Source organism: Bombus terrestris, chromosome 9, assembly GCF_910591885.1.
Source record: "Bombus terrestris chromosome 9, iyBomTerr1.2, whole genome shotgun sequence".
Lineage (NCBI taxonomy): Eukaryota > Metazoa > Arthropoda > Insecta > Hymenoptera > Apidae > Bombus > Bombus terrestris.
The window spans coordinates 7825203-7841421 of NC_063277.1; the positions used below are offsets into that span (position 1 = coordinate 7825203).

General features: G+C 39.5%; 1 long non-coding RNA gene across 14 annotated transcripts in view; it reads left to right on the forward strand.

Annotated features, from left to right (window-relative positions):
- The first annotated feature begins 4451 nt into the window (after window positions 1–4451).
- The window catches only part of LOC105666053, a 177982-nt gene continuing 166214 nt past the window's right edge, over window positions 4452–16219 (forward strand). For 7 of the 14 annotated variants that reach the window (XR_002308030.2, XR_007225037.1, XR_007225039.1 and 4 more), the window contains exons 1-4: window positions 4452–4623; window positions 5181–5599; window positions 5874–5988; window positions 6083–6376. This is a non-coding gene — a long non-coding RNA (uncharacterized LOC105666053). The remainder of the gene's footprint in view (window positions 4624–5180; window positions 5600–5873; window positions 5989–6082; window positions 6377–16219) is intronic. The other 7 variants (XR_007225035.1, XR_007225038.1, XR_007225040.1 and 4 more) reach the window with 3 other exon arrangements.

The window sequence follows — 16219 nt, forward strand, 5'->3', positions numbered from 1 at the left end:
GAGAGGAAAGCCGCACAGAAGTTCCCTGTTTCGCTTTAAACCACCGAAATTAGTAGCTAGTCTAGTTCGTGGGATTTTCTTTTCGATTTCGTGCTTATCGCGTTGCCCTGAAGTTTTGTCAAATAGTAACTGAATATCGATACAGAGCTCAGAGTATAAAAAAATATGATTAGCGATATATCGTAATACTTAATTTGTATAATCGAGCAGAAATATTACAATACCTATCAAATTTAAAGATATTTGTTATTATTTTAATTCAGTTATTTTAATCATTAGGCAATTTCTATGTCAAAGTTTTAACAGTTCACACGCTAGAATTCTTCTGAAATCAGCGAATGTCCGAAAATATTTCAGCTAAAGCCACAGGAAGGCGTTACCAGCTGATTTTCTTTCAACTCCGGCAAAACTTGCGACGCGTTTCCTTGCTTTTAAATCCGCGAATCCCACGCGGCTCGTATTTAAAAGGTCACGAAAAGAGAGGAGAGGACGGGGAGGATCTTGACTCGGACCAGACTTTATCAGACGCCTTTTCTCTCTTCCTTTCTTTCCGTTCTTTCAGTGGCAAGAAGTTAATGAACGACAAACACTCTCGCTCTCAGTCTTTGATGCACTGGCGTCTTGGCCCACGCGTCACCATAATTACGTCGTGCACGCACGCGTGTCCCATACTGCGTGATCGGGGTGCTAAGTGCATTCGCAGCTTCTTCTAGCCTCGCTATTCCACCGATGCTGATTTCATTTCTCTTCCAATGATCCTCTCACTTACTCAGAATTTCATTTTCATTTTTTTCCTTAAGAAGAGGTAAATGATATCTTGTATACCGAAGTGCAATTCCAAAATGATATGAATTTTTAAAATACTTTTTTGAATACATGTAAATCAAAGACTAACAATATTCGTGCAGATATTTAAACGAGTAATTATTCGTATATTGGAAACACGGAGACCGTAATAATGTTTCAAAATCTTAGTGTGACTTAAAAATATTCGAATATTCAATATTTTAATTTTTCGATATTTTGACCTAGGGATCCGTAATCTATATCTCACACCGCGTAGGTAAATTTCAGTATGTCAAGAAATAATAAATTGTCAAACTTTCGAAGGAGGAGAATAATACTAATAAATATCAAACATTGGACAACCGTATAGATATTCTTATACGTAATTAAGATCCAATACTCGTAACACAATCGAATGAATAAGTAAAACAGTATGTATAACAAAAAAAAAAAAGAAAAATTGGCAACGATATCATTCGTTACGATCATTCGAGATCAGTGCAACAAGTTACGAAGGGTATATCGGAATGACGTTATGATGTCACGATGACATCATTGTCCGGGAGATCTGCTGCCGCTGCACCGAACGGAGTCGGCCAACGCTCCAGACAGGATATTATCGCGGCAGTCATTCGCTAATTGATCCACCGTAGTGTTTTATTTTACGCCGTCCAAATGCGGTTCTCAATATCTGATTGATGCTCGGTTTAGAACCAGCTGTGCACAATATCGTCTTATCTGTAATTGCATTACTTCGATCCTACAGTGTAATTATGCTTGTCGCGCAGATGTCTCTCTGCTACGTGGTTCATGCAAATTTTTCAGCTTGCAAGATTGAGACGTTTGAGCTCTGTTCATGTTGCATTCATTGAGAGACGATCTTCCGTCACGGTTGTTTCGCATTCGTTTCGATAATATCAGCTTTCTTAACTTTTTAATTATCGGCTATACGATGCATGTCACAAGATAGAATTGTGTCGTTGTAACTGTCTTTGTGCGTATATGATATGTATAAGGTGTTAAGTATAAGAATGTAAGATCGTAAGAGTTCAGAATACTTATTAAAACTCTGGAATATGATTAACGGGTTAAAAAAAAATTGTATGTGCGAGTATTTGCCAACGTGACAAGTAAATAAACTAAATATTTAGAGGTCTGTTTGAAAAGAAAAATCGATGGAATATGATGTTAATTTAAAAAGAAGATTGATAGATGCTTCATCTCGAAGCAGAGAAATGAGAACCGTTTCAGTGACGATGCTATTAATTCATAGAGTTCATAATCTATTAGTTACGTTAGCGGAGGAGCGTTAACGAGTGTAATGGCAGCACACGCCATCTACGTGTCATTTAATTCTGACACCCTCACACCATCGATGATCTCATGCCGCGAGCCGACTTGACTTCGCTTAATTGTTTGTTATCATTACCGAGCGCGTGCTATTGAAATTAATGTTGATCTGTCTCAGTTAACATGTGCGCTCCCATAAAACCTGCTTCCGGCGCGTTGGCCCAGCTCACTTGATGGAATTAAGCTGCATGCGTCTCGTGTCGACGCTTGTTCCCCTGAAATAACCAGTTTTTCGACAGGCATCCGCTTTTCGATGTTACGTTCACCTCGACTGCACTCAATATGCTTGTTTGATTGCGTGCGTACGACTACAGTTTACTTAAAATAAATTACCTGAAGCAATTTTATTTTTTCATTTTACCTGCCTACAAAAAATCCAATTTTAATTTGTTTAAATTTTATAAACGCGGCAATTCATAGCGGACTTCACCTCCGTTCTCCGTGCAGAAGTTTGTTCCCGATCAGTCAACTGAACCCTGAAGTCGTTTCTGGTTGAAGTTCATCCCGTTGATCGCAGAGAGAACTTCCTCTCATTGATGGACGATAAACGATTCTAATCTAACGCGACCAGCGAGCCAACGCATAATATGGTCGTTGACCCTCAGCCAATGATTCTGATCTCTCGACCCCCAGCGTGTTATTTGATCGTTTGAACATCGAAAATTGTAGAAATGCAAGCTATTGTGCGGAAGTAAATAGCTCCGTCTACAGAGAGTCTACTGCAATTTGTGTTCATTTCCCAACTATGAAGCTAATATTTGTATTCGTAGATACTTCACACTGCTTCCACGTTTTCTCTTACATTTGAATTAATTTACATATTTATCCATTTGATTAAAAAAGGGTTTTAATTTATGGTAACGTACGAACATATAATATATTATACAAAACATATGGCGTTCAATGAGAATATTCATTCGACTATTATATTACTATTATATTATCTTACTCACTATAGTCGTTACTTTATATTCGTACCTTTTTAAGTTGGGATTTTGTAAAATATTAAATCAACCTACATATTCTTAAGTATCACTTTGTAACCCATAAATAGAGGGATTCGATATGTACAGGTACAAAATAGCATAAAAGAACGAATATTATTCGACATTCGTCAAATGTGTAGATGTAGTATATACTTGTACACGATAGCCAGTGAACGACATTATCTTAAGCAACAGTTTTTCCGAAGCTGTTAGGACAAACCTGATTGGCCTTGCAGAATCCAAGTACATATAATTTGCTTTTATGACTCGATAGCTTCGCGAAACGTGTTCCCAACGACGAAATCGTCGCCGGAGGAATCAGAAAGTCATTCTTGATATCGATCCCAGACGAATCCAAATGGACAACCCACTCGCGATATAATTTAATGATCATCGAAGGTTTTTCAAAGAACGCGGAGCAGTGTTGTCCGTAGCGCTAAAACCGGCTATCGCGATCGGACACGTTCGCAACGGACATACATAGTCGTTGATCGCAGTTTATTACGAATCGGGCACGGTCCAGATACGGCCGATCGTCGTTACGTGTGCTGCTCGATCGACGATATTATTACAGATTGCCTGAACGGCCTGTGAAATTCATGATGAGCCGTTTAATGGCTTTCGACAGCCGCGAAAATGATCCATTATGTTTCGACGCAGCAGCTTGGCCTTTGTTGATCAACCTCGAGCATCATCGATGCACGAGAGAGCTCTATTAAACTGTTGGTGCAATGCTTCCTTCATAGTCGCTAACAGTTCTATTTTGTTAACCTGGTAAACAGAAAAATTGAGTTGATTCGACGAAATCGTTCACGTAATTCAGTTGTACCTCCAGTATTTGAATTAATGGGAATAAATAATACGTAATTCGAATAGGAGAATGTGGAGATTTTCGGGAGTTTCGATACTTTCAAGTATCGAAGCTTGGAAATTCGAGACAAAATTCAAAACTTATCGATAGTCTGCGGATATTTATGCAAATTCATTGTTTTATGAGCACAATTTAAAAAATAGAAACCTAAACGACGATTTGTTTCATCTATTAAATAAAATATTACAAAGAGTATTCCTCTTTAAATACTTTATGCAATATATTTCTACGAATTATATGCATAATAGACATTTTTATCTTTGCGTTTCTTATGCTTATTAAGAATTTCAAAAGTTTTAAATATTCCGAATTATTTGAAATAATTTTGCTGTTTCTAATACACAGTAAGAAACTACAAACCGCTTTGAATTTAAAATTCAAATGGGCCCGCCGCTAGTAGCGACGCTATAATTGTAAATGACCAATCACATCAAACGTCGAAGATGCGAAACGTCATTTCTAAGATGGCGAGGATATTGATGACACGTTGAATTTTCTTGCGATTGAATATAAAATTTGTGATGTTTTTTAAAATGTTCCGTGTATGACTATGTGTATATGTGTGTTTGTGTTGTGAGTTGATTGCTGCATATGAACTGATATTTAGCCGATAGCAACGTGAAATATCAGGTACCCTCTCTTTAATATTAACCTATACAGTAAAGGTTAGATTTCGTTGTAATGTTCACGAATGTAACATAAGAAAAATTAATACAATAAACATGTCAATGTATTATTACATTCATATGTGTAATCTATTGTCATTATTTGAGTTTGTTATTGTTCAATTCTGCGTACGAAAATTTCTATATGATTTAGAAAGAACATACGCTGTATGTACATACATATACATATTTGACAGTTCAATTGTCACTAAACTTTTGGTAATATAATTACAGAGGTACGGATTCGATAGACAATTATTTTACTTACCAAGTATTATAGAAAGCATTATACTTTGAATATTTTATATACGTTTTTATATTCTGTGTATTTTGTCGTGTAATTTTGCACTTCCAAATTTCCTTTAAATGAATACAAATCCGCGCTCTAATTATCACTATTGACGATTCAAATATGTTTGATAAGATCGATGGAGTGAAACGTTTCTTTCTTTATTCTTTCTTAGGATCTCTATCTATTTCCAAACTTTTAAGCGTTCCGTTTTTCTATTGTACTTTTTCTAGTGATCCATCTCGGTGCGCGCGCATAATTAGACTGAGTTATCGGCGCCAGATTCGGGGACAATGGCTGTATAAATATTCTCGTCGGGAGCGGTCCACGTACGTGGGCAGATGCGTCTTGCGGATACAGGGTGGTCCTGACTAAATGCAACGTGGATCAGAACAAGGCCGACTCGTAACGAGCGCGTCGCGAAGCGCCTGTTACGGCCACGCTTGATGCACGACGATCTGTCGCGTTTTTGACGCGAGTCGTTACTTGCCACTTCTCAGGCCATCGCCGAATTCTCTTGCGTTTCGTGTACGCGTTGCGATTCCACGATCTTTCGTCGATCCTTGTCATCTAACAATTCTTCTAACCAGCAAAATAATAGTGTCTCACGTGTCTTCAATAAATCCAAGATATTAACGGATCAAAGACCTGTGTAAGTTACTTGCAGCTTAGGTTACTGTTATTCTTACCATATGTCATGTTACGTAACTTAAATCTAAAAGCGTAATAGTTCTGAAAGAATTTATTTATGTGATGTAAATACAGATGAATGCTCTATTTATCTGGATGTCTGAAGATAAACGATTTATGTAATAGACATTCATTGATTCTGTCCATTACGATTTTTTATTCAAATAGATGAATTCATTTGGTAGAAGTTCAATTCGTCCTAATAAATAGAGATTTACTATAATTCTTCTTTATAGGATATTCTTGTAAGTAGTCCCGCAAAGTATTACTCTGTTTATTAGAGTGCTGAGAAGAACTTAAAAACTTGAAATAGGTTGGAAATGATCTGCTGAGAAAATAATCGTTTAATAAGTAAGTATAAATTATCTAATATATTAAACACCATTTCAATACTACTTGTACTGAAAAAATTTAAGAAAATATAAACTTCATTATATCTGTGTAGCTTCATCGATAGCTTCACTACTTCTTAAATATAAGTTACGCTATCAACAACTGTATTTGCAATCTTCAAGGTGTTAAAAGTTATGTAGAAATCTAATTCCATTCTCGCAACGAGAACCACCAACGAGATAGTGAACTGATCGACATATGGAAGAAAGAAAAGCTGCAACCATTAATAAACGTGCAACACGACATCGTAGGTGGGATGGTAACTCATGCTGGGACCGGAAGAGGAACGCGGTTATAAAATAAATGTAACGAGTCCTGTTCGATAGTAAAAGGCTAATGAGAATAGGTGCGTGCGAATGCCGTGAGACAACGCCCCAATTAACATAACGCATTGTGCGGAGACATTTATTTATTTATATTCGTCTCCAGAGAGTGGTGGTGGCGGTTGGTGGAGGGGGCGGGTCGAGCTTTATTTATGGTCTATCAAGTTAATTAATAACGCTCTCTATCTTCCGTCTCTCTCGTTCTCTTCTCGGGCGTGTGTACGACTCGTCGTCGCATGGAAAAATTAATTCGGTCATTAACGGATCGTATCCGTAACAGTATGATTCGTGTCCCTCCTGAGTCTCCCGAGACGACCGAGAAAGATGAGTTCGGGTCCCATGGGCGTTTTCAGAAATATCGATTAATCAACGAAAGGGAGAGGTTGTGGATACAATTGATGGCTTCTACGGTCTCTATCGCTTTGCTTCGGCTCTGACGTACAATTGAAAAGAAAAACAGGCAGGATATGGCAAGGGACAAGATGATATAATGTAATACAGCTCGGATAGATTATTAGTGGATTAATGGATGTTATAGAAATCCTTTTAGCTTTTCGGTTGCATAATTGATAGATTTAATTGATAGATACGTAAACGATGGGATGCTGGAAATGAAATTTTCGTATAAACAGGCGATTCACTATATTACTAAAAACTCATAAATAACAAGATACGAAGGATCTGCGATCGATTGTTTTATTGTACCAATTTCCAATTTAAAAAGAAATGAATTTTTGATATAAAGCATAGACGAAGGGAACAGGTTTGTTAACAACTAATATATTTTTCTCAAGACTAATTAATAAAAGAGAAATAAATTAGGTGGTATGGTAAAACGAATTAAGTAGTGAAATGGATATCGGAAGAACAAGAATAATTAAAAACAAATATACAGCGTCTACAGAAAGTCTTAATATTAAATACAAATTGGAAATTTAGAATTCTGCACGGGCGTATGGCAAGGGATAGAATTTATTTCGCAGGCGTAAAAAATGATGCCCACTAATTGCATAAACCAACAAGTGTAACCCAATCCAAAGTGTCTCCATAGTCAAGAGGATGGATAATTACCATGGTACGAGGCCCGAAATGCCGGTGTAACACGATCGGGCCACTTCTCGGGAAAGAAGGACCTTTTCAGACGGCCGTTTGAATTCGGCTGACCTTCCCTGTTCGAAGGATACTATCTCCTTTAAACCGTAAAGCCCTCTATAAAACAAAAGTCCTCGTGGCCTCTTAATGACCCGACCTAGCGTGTTTCTCGAGGTCGCGGACCACGAATGCGCCACGTCGTAAAATATCGGACAAAATCTTTCCATCGACGTCTTTCATCTTTCTTTCGACGACGTTCACGGCAAGATCTCTTACTTCTTTTCTCTCTGTTTTCCAATTAACCGAATTTCCATTAGAAACGATCGTTGGATCGTAATGAAAAATAAAGATTGTATAGTATATATTTATCGAATCAGCGACGTGTAATCGACGTTTTGCAACGTTTCGCGTGATGTTTCATGTTATGAAACGTCATTTAAACGTGGAATGAAAAGAAATCGTGTATAATAGAGATCGTATGAATCTTGCCGGCGGAATAAATTCTGCAATTCGAGATGGAAGTCGTAACAATTTTTTCTCTTCGGATCCGGTTATTTTAGAGTAACGTTCAAACCAGCCGCAGAAATGTCGCACCTTCGGTCTTAACAACATGATAGAGTGCGAGCGACAGCCAACTTTATCATTCTTGAGCGTGGTGGGTGCGTTAACTGCGGTGCACGCTAGTATTTTGCTGGCCCTATTAATAGATACGTCTGTGTCTATGTAGCCGCAGCATTACAGATATTAATAGCCCATAAATTCAACGCTATTTCCACAGGTAAAAGTTGTGCAGCAAAAACTCGCAGGCAATTCTTTGCTATTTCGCGGAAGCTATCGTTCAACTGATACTGACAATAAGCGACGTACGAACAAGGAAATTACATTTCTGACGAACTGATTTCTAATATGATTTTAATTGTTATTTGGTATTGAATAACCAAAATACTAATTATGATATTGATTATATTTCAAAGCAATCATTGAACAATTGTCTCTAAAAATAAAAATTTTTCGTGACGAAATAGCGAAAAAAGTACATGTTCTACAAAATATAATAAATAACACGTTATTAGGTTTCAAAAGTTTTTATATAACATGTGAAGATAAATACAAATCACTTCGTAGGAGGACACTAATGATTGAATCTTTAGTAAATGCAAAGAAAATGCAAGTGCCTCAAATGACTATCAGCATCCACCGTACCAGTACTTTTTAAACAATCAAAACTAATAATCAAGTTATAGAAGTAAAAATCATATGAAATTACGTAAGCGAACTTTGAATCCCATTAGAAATAGATAAATCCACAAGCATCGTATTAATTTATACATAAAACGCATTAACCACCGAGCCAACAAAAGCATGAATAGCGTAAACAAATTTCACTGTCCATTAAAATTCCCCGATTACCCCGTCTTATTACCAAAAATATTCCGACGTACGCCAATTTCGTAAACAAACATCATCTTCACGCTCCTCTCTAATACTTTTCGCACCTGCAACAGGACAGGTCTTCGAGGAAAGGTCTACCGTTGCAGACATTCAGTCCGCGACGGAGAGGAACATAAAAACTCGGGTTGCTGGCTTTTCGATGGAGCGTCGCATTTTAATTATTTCGCTAGGTTTCGTGATGACGGTTTTGCGGGGGAGCGAGGAAAGGCAGACAGAGGTTGTGCACTGGGCGGACACAATGGGGCACCGTCGAACGAAGGTCTCGCGGTTCTCTGCCGAGCCCTGGTATAATGTTTTATGGCTGCGATCAGCCGTAGAAGTATGAAGTGTCGATAGAGCGAGGCAGAAGCGAAGAGCGGCAAAGATCAAAGGGCCTATAGACGCCGCGTGGTAGCTCGGGACACGCTCGCCCCCCTCCTTCCAGCTCTCGCGTGTTCTCTTTCTCCTTTGCCGACTGGATGGGTCTTCTTGCTCCATCCACATCGTGATTTCAGCTATTCTCACCGTCCTCCTCGCTCCTCACGAGACCCGCTCACTCTTCGAGCAAATGTCTCTCTCTCTCTCTCTCTCTCTTTTTCTTCGTTTCTTTCTTTTCCTTTTCGTTTTTTCGCCTTTTTCTCCTATTTGTTTCCTTTCGCGTTCGCGATGCTTCTTCCACTTCTTCTTCGCGACCGCGACCGCGTCCAACACTTTTTGCATCTTTTTCCCGAAGATTCCGTGCTTCTCGCGAGGCCATTGGTCCTCCATGCAGTTCTCCAAGATCTAAGATTCTAAATGGAAGAATTCTGAGTTTAAGTGGTCGTCAATGATAATAGTTTGAATGTGCGACGATAAGGAATGATTAGTTAATATTTGATAGCTTTTGGATGATTTGTATCGTATTTGTATTTTAGTATCGGACCTTTTTAGATTTTTATTTTGCTAATGTCGTAAATAATTGGTGCATTAAGTGGGTTGTGAAACCTTTACGTGATTTATTCGTCGGATAGAATAATAAATTACAATAAATGGACAATGTGGAAGGGTCAATTTGCAAGTTTGGATTGCAAGTTTGGAATCGTAGTGTACATTTAACATACACAATTTCTTTCTAGAGAAATGTTGCAAAGAAGAATTGATGTACTCAGGAATCCATCTAGTAGTAAATTTTCAGAAAATTCCGGAAATATTACCATCTTCTAAATTAAGATATTTCATCTGTTTAAAAAACTTTCAAAAATTAACTTGCTAGGAAAACCTAACAATTTTATTGTTAACAAAAAATTTGCAGCAACTTGTAAGAAGGTTCTTTCAAATTTCGCCGAAGGGAAAGTTTGCTAAAAGCGGTTGAGGAGTGGTAGAAGACGTCAGAGCTTCGTAAGTTGCGAATTCGTTCTGACGACGGAAACCCCGGCCTGAACGTCGCGTTTCGAAACTAATAACGGCCAATTGTCGGCGTATCGCGTACCCGGCGTAATTGGAGGAATAAATTGAAAAATTAGCAGAACGGCTCGGTAGCTCTGAGTCATCAGAGTCCCTCCAGATCCGCCGGTCTGCCGATAATAACAACGACTGGAATGTCAAACGGTCGCTTCGGCCTGCAACGAGCGGCCTAACTCCTTCATTTCCCCGCAAATTGCGAACCTCGTGTCCCCTTATCGGCGTCTCTTTGCGATCTGAAAACTTCATCACGTCATCGGTGACGTGCAATTACAAACCCAATACGGAATTACATACTTTGAGCAATCTATTTTCCAAATTTTAGTTTTATATCCGATTCGTCTGAATCACTTCCAAAGAATATACCGAGAATATAACTATGGAGTTTTATAAAATTTGACTTTGTAGCTCTATATTGATGCTATAGAGAACTGTTTCACTAACGAAACTCTTCCGATTATTTCATTTTATTCTCATTTTTCAAACTACAAGTTTTCCATCGGTAACCTCAAAGCTTAAATATATACGTAAAGTGTTACATTTTTCTTAGTTATGTTTGTGAAAGTATGAAATTACATAAGAATTTGCGACCTAATGATCACAATCAAAATTATACGTATATAATTCTATGGTTAAATTTGAATTTCAAGTTTGCCAATCATGTACCAAGAATTCCTTCTCGAAATAATTAGCAAACTTCTTCCAAATTTCCTTAACCATATACGTAATTCTCTTTTGATTCAAACAAAAAATTCAAAGACACTGGGAACACTGTTTACCTTGTAAACAGTGCAAAGTCTAACCATGAAGAGCGAAGGGGTCAAGAACCCAGTTGCTAATGAGCGGAGGAGGCATCTCTAGTCGCAATCGCATAAATCAGGGCAAAAGGGGCAGAGAACGACGAAGAGATGACAAGGGGAGGGGGGAGAACAACGAAGAAGCAAGTAGGAGGGATAGAGAGAATACGTCGGGCAGGTACGTCGTATACCTGGTGGGTTCAGGAAAACATTGACACGACACGAGGCAACGCACCCGTCCCGCCGATGACACAGCGGCGCACGTGCACTCTGAGTAGTCGGGCATAAATAATACAAGACGCGGACAAAGATGCCGCCCTCTTGACCATTTGTTTAAATTAAAATTATCCCTGGACCGAGCAGAGTTCGTCTCCTCTGGTGTCCGCACGCCGGCTCTTTTATTATAATTGTTAATGGACGCTTGTCTATGCTGCCCCGACCACCTCTGCACGTGGCCTATTCGCGCGCTGATCCGCTCAAACCTCCAATCTGCGTTAATTTGTTCGTTCTGACGCTTAATTTGATTTTTTAGCGCCTATGGTTCTTTTGGTATCGTAAAACATAATTTATAGAGTGTATCTTTGACCATTATCAATCTACTTGCAGAACGTTGTCTTTAAAACTCTAACGTTGTTACTGTTCAATGTTGTTGGATCACGGATGATCTTCAAGAGTATAGGTTGAGTTACATAATGGTTTCCAGTATTTCATAATAATTTTTTTGCTGCGTTTTATGCGATGAGATTTACCAATTGTACGTATGGCGAGAAACATACAAATTAAACTCAAATACCTTTGAGCTTAGGACTTATCATCGATTCGAAGAACAAGAAAGCCCAAATACTAAACTTTCGAGCGGTCTAAAGCCAGTGTATCCTGTTAAAGTCATTATTCTTGACGTATCAACATATCAGAACCGTAGTAGAACCGTCATGCTGTTAAAATCGAGACTTTTATTAGCCGGGGAGATGGGATGGCCCGGTATAGTTATCGAGAAAGCTGATGACATAAAGATGGGCCAGGATCAGGCTGGAAAGGCAACGAGGTTGAAATAGAATCATCAGGAATTCCGGGCATGACCTTAAATCGACTCCCCGATACCAATCTCTATCGATAGCCTCTCGCTTCGAGGACTCAACTGGATCCTGAAAACACGATAATTCGTCGAAGACTTTATGACGGTCATTTCAGACGTCCTGTCGATTCTCATTCGTGGCTAATTGAACGTTTTCTCACAGGGTTCAAGCGAGCCAAAACAGAAACGAATAAAAGGTTCGTGACGTTCTTCGGATCCTCGAATCACCATCTGATTCGCCGATCTGCTCGCGTATGCCCAAACTAATTTTCCAATTAGCAACGAGTGGATTAACACCGTTGTATAAAATTGAAATTCGAACGAGCATCGTGACTATCATATAGTGTCGCTATCTTATAACTGACAGCCGTGATGCTGAACCACGTTAAAGTTTCCGTATATCTAACGATCGGCTAGTAGAAGCTAGACGCTATCGGTTAGCTTGGATCACAGGACAGTTTCGTAAAAACCGTGTTAGTCCTGCTGGAATCTTTTTACGTGGGAAACACATTAAAATACGTAATAAGTAATTACAAGCTGATGTTACTGTTAATTAAACATCGTTTTCGCTACGATGTTATAGAAAGTCAAGTCGATTGGAGTCTGAAAGTAATAAAGAGGCAAATAGGTAGTTTCTTGCGCCCGGTAATTATATCCATATAAATATAACACTTCCTTCTATGGTAACGGCTGATGCAACATATTTTCTGTGATATTATTTTCATACAAAATTTCTATGGACATCGAAGTGAAAAGTTATGTCATGAATAATATTGTGTATTTCTAAATCCCAGTTATAATTGTCAATTTATATAAGTGAGACGAATAATAGAAGCGCAAAGAATTGAAAATTCGATAAAAGTAAATCAATTTTCCACGTCTGTGACAGTAGGCTGATTTAGGAATTTTTGTATGTTTCATTCTTATCAATTAACCGCACTAGATCAAACATTTTGTCGAGAATCTAATTTGAAAGAAATATTTGTCTGATGATATAAAACTTATAAGCATAAAACTCATTCGCGCTAATGAAAGAAAATAGCAGAAAAAATTATAAAGTTAAACGCGATATAATTGAAACTGTCTGACAACAACCCTTTATCGACGTAAACCGACGTTTCATCCAATATGACGTTCCCGCATTCGGCGAACTTAATTCTGGCAAAGCGTGGAATCTGTGGGAGAGATGCGGGCAATCGAGAAGAGGACAGTCAGAAAAATGTTCTTCGGAGCATTACTCATAGCCTATTGAAGGAACTATCCAAAGGCAAGCAACGTCTTCAGAAAACACGAACGTTAACGTGGCCGTGGCCATGACGCATTGGCGCGCAAGAAAAGCACGACGGGATGACCACGGAGAACAGAGTTGCTCGCGCGTTCGTTCTTCGTGGCTCGAAGAGTAAATAGCCCGACAACGGATCCATTCGAGGAGCGAATAAACGGGGGATCCAGTACGATTCGATTGGTCGTTTAGTAGAACGATCACACGCCTGTAAAATGCGAAACTCGTTCCTACAAGACCCGAACGCAGCACTACGCGCAATTTACCTCCTGCTCCGGAGCGTGGTAAAGCACTTTACACCGGGGTCTGGAGCGGTTTTATCGAATTCTGATCTCCTCCCGGTTCCTCTGTCCTTCACCGCCGTTGAATGTGATCCGACTGATAGGCAAACACGATGCCAGATGTTGGGCCAAGGCAATTTGCGCAACGATCGATTTATGACGGTCATATACGTGCACGATGTTCGCTGCTTTTCCCGTTTAATGGAGCTCCAATAAAGTCGTTCCTCGACGAGGCCAATCGCGAATTACAACGGGTCCTCGCGGCGATTGCTTTTTTCATGAAATTTCGAGAGGTTAGACGGAGATACCACGGGACGATAACAGCCGCAAATATCGTGTTTCAACGAACGTTGTTTATGAAATTTGAAAATCCCCGGGAATCAGGATTTTCGTTAGGTGTGTTTTTGGGTCCGATTAACGACGTGCTTTTCTGACGAGAATGACTGACAGTAGGGACCCAGGAATAAGATTTCAGAAAATATTAACACTACAAATGGCTTCGTGTGTTTTCGATTCAGCGTCATTAAAATATATCAGGCGTCATCTTTCACAAAAGTTTTAATGAAATTCTTATTTATTGCAGAAAACGTAGTTTGTGTTCTTAATCCACCACATGCTAATTGAATCATTTATGTTCAAACTTCATTCTTTCGCTTTTCTAAACCTTCAAAAAGCATGAAATTTTGGGATACTCAGCAATGTCTTTATTAGATTACCATTCGTCGAGTAAAACGTTCGAAACTTATTTCAGTGATATAGTAATTCCGAAGGAACAAATACAATTTTGAAATTTCGTTGGGATTATCTACGATCGCAAGTGAAAGTAAAACTTTTCGATTAGTCGATGTCAATGTTCTCCAAATTGTTTCACTCCACTATTCGTTTACCTTCGTGCACTTGCACTATCTCTTGAGATCGTATCATCGTTGTAACTGCGCGCTGTATGTTCTGTTAAGTAACGAGACAATCCCTCGAATAGCATAAAGAAACGTTCCACGCGATCATTCACTCTAATAGGAGTTAGCGAGCACTGTTCGAATGGAATGATAGATAGGCATGGCGTTGATCGCATCGAGCCCGCGACGAGAATCCGTCAATGTCGTCGGGTGCGGGGAGTTTCCGTGGCCCTCCTCGTTTGACACGGATACCTTTTCTCTTCCCTTTCTCCTGTTCGCCTTCTTCAGAGACTTTGTCTTAGATGCTGCGAGAAGATACCGCGTGGAAGGTGTAATGGATCGCCACACGACCAGCCGCCCCAACCCCCGTAAGGAACACCGGCTGAGATCGGTCAGATTACAGAGAAGCGGGGCATAATGTCCAAACAGTTGCTCGTCAACAACCGTCTAACGGTCCTACAAAACGTCTACCATTGCCGATCGCGAGGCCGACAGTCGAATTCCTCGAACATCGGCCGATCGAGAGCTGAAATCTTCACGAACTGTCTTGGATACCGTTACGAGGCTCCACAACATGGGCCATCGTGGAAACTGGCGATGTTCGCGCCGATTCCAAGCTGCTCCGCCAGTAAACCAGATCCCCTGTGATCTGGAAACGAAAATTTTACGGTGGCAACCGTGGTTCGTGTTAACTGGCTCGTCTCTCAATGAGATCGTGGATTCCTCTGACATGACGGTAGGCTTAAAGGCTTACTTCGCTGAAATCGTATTGTGCGAACCATTGAGCAACTTAGATGAATCAGTAACAGGAATATCAGCTAAGTGTGACATGCAGATTTCGATACAACTTTCTAGATTCATAGTGTAAGTTACTTGCAACGCATCTGTTTAATGCTACGACGATTAGTAACGTTACGGCCACTCCATGTAAGGGTCAATCTTTTTTGACTGTTTATTTCTAGCCAAATATTTAAAGTTACTGAATTTTTCTACTAACATAACAAAAATAATATTTCATTAATTTTTGTTGTAAAATCCATACTCGACTCTAGTCGATAATCATGACAATATTGAAGATTCGAAACTAATACATCTTGATTAGGACAAAGACCTTAATTTATAAAATGCTTCTACTATATTGCTACTATATGAGGACCATCATCGACAAAGAAACACGACACCGAACCGACTTAAAAACCCAGCGAAACCCCTTCGAGTCTAACGAACTTAACAGCAGTACAAACAGCAGTGCAAACATAACCAAGAGTCGATTTAGACTCGGGAAATTTAAGAACCTTCCAATCCAACGGTAGAGACATGGAAGCGCTTCAATCCAGTATAGGGCAGCTGAAGGGATTAATAACCAGGTAGAAGGTAGCGAGAAAATCAAAGCGTAGGATTGGTGTTCACGATGAACAGGCTGAACTATCCCACGGTCGAGCTTCTCCTCCCGCAGGATATTCGATTTCGGTAGCTGTGGCTCGCGTTCGTACGGACTTTACGTCGTAGGAAAACGATGGACGTGGATCTGCGGAAAGACGTGGCACGCCGCGCCGTGGGTGTGTGCGCGGA